The 3,687-nt window shown below is 35.6% G+C and overlaps 1 non-coding gene across 1 annotated transcript; it reads right to left on the reverse strand.

Annotated features, from left to right (window-relative positions):
* Window positions 1-2,395: 2,395 nt before the first annotated feature.
* TRNAM-CAU lies at window positions 2,396-2,469 on the reverse strand. The gene has a single exon. It is a non-coding gene; the product is annotated as a tRNA-Met (tRNA).
* Between the last annotated feature and the right edge of the window lie 1,218 nt (window positions 2,470-3,687).

Consider the following 3,687-nt stretch of genomic DNA (forward strand, 5'->3'; position numbering starts at 1 on the left):
CAACTTTTTAAAGTCTTTATAGATGTATACATAGGGAAAGCCATGTGCAATGAAAAATGCAAGCACGGCTTGGGGAGGGGTTTTTTCTTATTTAGTTAACATAACAAAAAAATTATCTACTCCATCGGCTAGTTTCGGGTTCGAATCCCGGGGAACCCACCGTCATATTGAAATTTTATGTATAGAAATCTGTATTGTCTTTTTGCAATCCACTTCATTCATTTACAAAAAAATTCAAATACATCTAGATAATTATTGGATTGGATTGGTTGACACGACCATATAAGTCATGTTATACTGTTAAATAACAAGCCTTCCATTTTTAATTTCGATTTATATTATAGAAAATTAGTGTGCTTGGTAGTCCCTGGTGATTAAATTACCAAGATTTTACCATGATTGCAATTTTAGAGAGACGCGAAAGCAAAAGCCTATGGGGTCGCTTCTGTACCTGGATAACCAGCACCGAAAACCATCTTTAGAGATTTTACCACGACTACAATTTTAGAGAGACGTGAAAGCAAAAGCCTATGGGGTCGCTTCTGTAACTGGATAACCAGCACCGAAAACCATCTTTACATTGGATGGTTTGGTGTTTTGATGATCCCTACCTTATTGACGCAACTTCTATATTTATTATTGCCTTCATTGCTACTCCTCTAGTAGATATTGATGGTATTCGTGAACCTGTTTCTGGATCTCTACTTTACGAAAACAATATTATCTCAAGTGCCATTATTCCTACTTCTACAGTTATAGGTTTGCACTTTTACCTAATCTGGGAAGCGGCATCCGTTGATGAATGGTTATACAACGGGGGTCCTTATGAACTAATTGTTCTACACTTCTTACTTGGTGTATCTTATTACAGAGGTTGTGAGTGGGAGCTTAGTTTCCATCTAGGTATGCGACCTTGGATTGCTATTGCATATTCAGCACCTGTTGCAGCTGCAACCGCTGTTTTCTTGATCTACCCAATTGGTCAAGAAGTTTTTCTGATGGTATGCCTCTAGGAATTTCTGGTACTTTCAACTTCATGATTGTATTCCAGGCTGAGCACAACATCCTTATGCACCCATTTCACATGTTAGGCGTAGCTGGTGTATTCGACGGCTCCCTATTCAGTGCTATGCATGTTTCCTTGGTAACATCTAACTTGATCAGGGAAACCACAGAAAATGAATCTGCTAATGCAGGTTACAGATTCGATTAAGAAGAAGAAACTTATAATATCGTAGCCGCTCATGGTTATTTTGGCCGATTAATCTTCCAATATGCTAGTTTCAACAACTCTCGCTCGTTACACTTCTTCCCAGCTGCTTGGCCTGTAGTAGGTATCTAGTTCACTACTTTAGGTATTAGCACTATGGCTTTCAACCTAAATGGTTTCAATTTCAACCAATCCGTAGTTGATAGTCTAGGTAGTGTAATTAATACTTGGGATGATATCATTAACTGTGCTAACCTTGGTATGGAAGTTATGCATGAATGTAATGCTCATAACTTCCCTCTAGACCTAGCTTCTATCGAAGTTCCATCTACAAATGGATAAGACCCGATCTTAGTGTATCCGAGTTATTGAAAAAAAAGAAAAAGAAAACAAAGGAGCAGTAAACTCTTTCTTGTTCTATCAAGAGGGCGTTATTGCTCCTTTATTTTCTTTTTAATTACTACTACTTTTTTTAGTCATATTGTACTTACATAGACTTTTATTCGTTACATTACCGAAAAAGAAATAAAGGGGATTATTTTTCTTAGGGGTTGATTGATGATTGAGTATTATTTGTTCGTTATTTATGCATTTTTATTTTCATTAATCTACCCATCTTTAGCGAAGTTTTTTTGACATTTAAATTTGAAATTAAAATGAGAAAAATTAGAATTTTTGCTTAATATTTTTATCTCTCAGATAAAAATATCTCACAAATAAGCAAATAAGAAAGAAGATAAATGAAATGGTTGAAATTCAACCTTTTGTCTTAAAATAAAAAAGTCTAAGAGGGGAGAATGTAGCCAAGTGGATTAAGGCAGTGGATTGTGAATCCACCATGCCCGGGATCAATTCCTGTCGTTTGCCCATAACTAAAATGATATCATTATCCTCCTTTTTTTTTTTTTTTTGGTTTTTGTAAAGACGAAGAAAGAAATTCTATTTGCTTGCCTATTTATTACGGCGACGAAGAATCAAATTATCACTATATTTATTCCTTTTTCTACTTCTGCTTCCAAGTGCAAGACAACCCCAAGGGGTTGTAGGTTTTTTTTTCTACCAATTGGGGCTCTCCCTTCATATATTATGATATGAATATACTACACCAATTCGTTATGTAGGAATGATGAGATTCCATTGATACAGAACCAATTCGAATAGACTTATTGGAGGGTCCCATTGGCGTGCATCCAGTAGGAATTGAACCTACAAATTCGCCAATTATGAGTTGGCCGCTTTAACCATTTAGCCATGGATGCTTAGCGAGGATCCTCGTACATGGTGAATAACCAAATTCCAATTGAAATGAAATCTTTAGGATAAATCAATGCAATTTAAGAGGAATCAATGAAAGGACATCAATTTAAAACCTGGATTTTCAAATTGAGAGAGATTAAGAATTCTCACTATTTCTTAGATTCATGGACCCAATTCAATTCAGTGGGATCTTTCATTCACATTTTTTTTCCACCAAGGATATTTTCTATAACTCTTTCACCCCCGAATTTGGAGTATCCTACTTTCACGCAATTCACAGGAGTAAACAAACAATCGATATTTCACGATCAAGGGTGTAATACTCTTTGTAGTAGCGGTCCTTATATATTGTATTAACAATCGAAATATGGTCGAAAGAAAAAATCTCATTTTGAGAGGGCTTCTTCCTATACCTATGAATTCCATTGGACCTAGAAATGATACATTGGAAGAATTCGTTGGGTCTTCCAATATCAATAGGTTGATTGTTTTGCTCCTGTATCTTCCAAAAGGAAAAAAGATCTCAAAGAGTTGTTTTCTGAATCTGAAAGAGAGTACTTGGGTTCTCCCAATAACTAAAAAGTGTAGCATGCCTGAATCTAACTAGGGTTCGCGGTGGTGGAGGAGCTGGATCGAAAAAAAGAGGGATTCTAATTGCAAGATATCTAATGAAATTGTCGTTGTAATTGAGATCTTATTCAAAGAGAAAGATATCAAATATCTGGAGTTTCTTTTTGTATATTATATGGATGATTCGATCCACAAGGACTATGATTGGGAATTTTTTAATCGTCTTTCTCTGAGGAAGAGGTGAAATAAAATCAACTTGAATTCGAGACCGCTATTCGAAATCTTAGTAAAACACTGGATTTCTTATCTCATGACTGCTTTTCGTGAAAAAATATGTGAATCGGGATCCTGATGCGTATAGATACAAATGGTCCAATGGGAGCAATAATTTTCAGGAATATTTGGAACATTTCGTTTCTGTGCAGAAAAGCCGTTTGCAAGTAGTGTTCGATCAATTACATATTAATCAATATTCGATTGATTGGTCTAAGGTTATCAACAAAAAAGATTTGTCTAAGCCACTTCGTTTCTTTTTGTCCAAGTCACTTCTTTTTTTGTCCAAGTTGCTTTTCTTTTTGTCTAACTCACTTCCTTTTTTTTGTGTGAGTTTTGGGCATATCCCCATTCATAGGTCCGAGATCTACATCTAT

This window comes from Olea europaea, unplaced genomic scaffold, assembly GCF_002742605.1.
Source record: "Olea europaea var. sylvestris unplaced genomic scaffold, O_europaea_v1 scaffold1404, whole genome shotgun sequence".
NCBI classification, from domain to species: Eukaryota; Viridiplantae; Streptophyta; class Magnoliopsida; order Lamiales; family Oleaceae; genus Olea; species Olea europaea.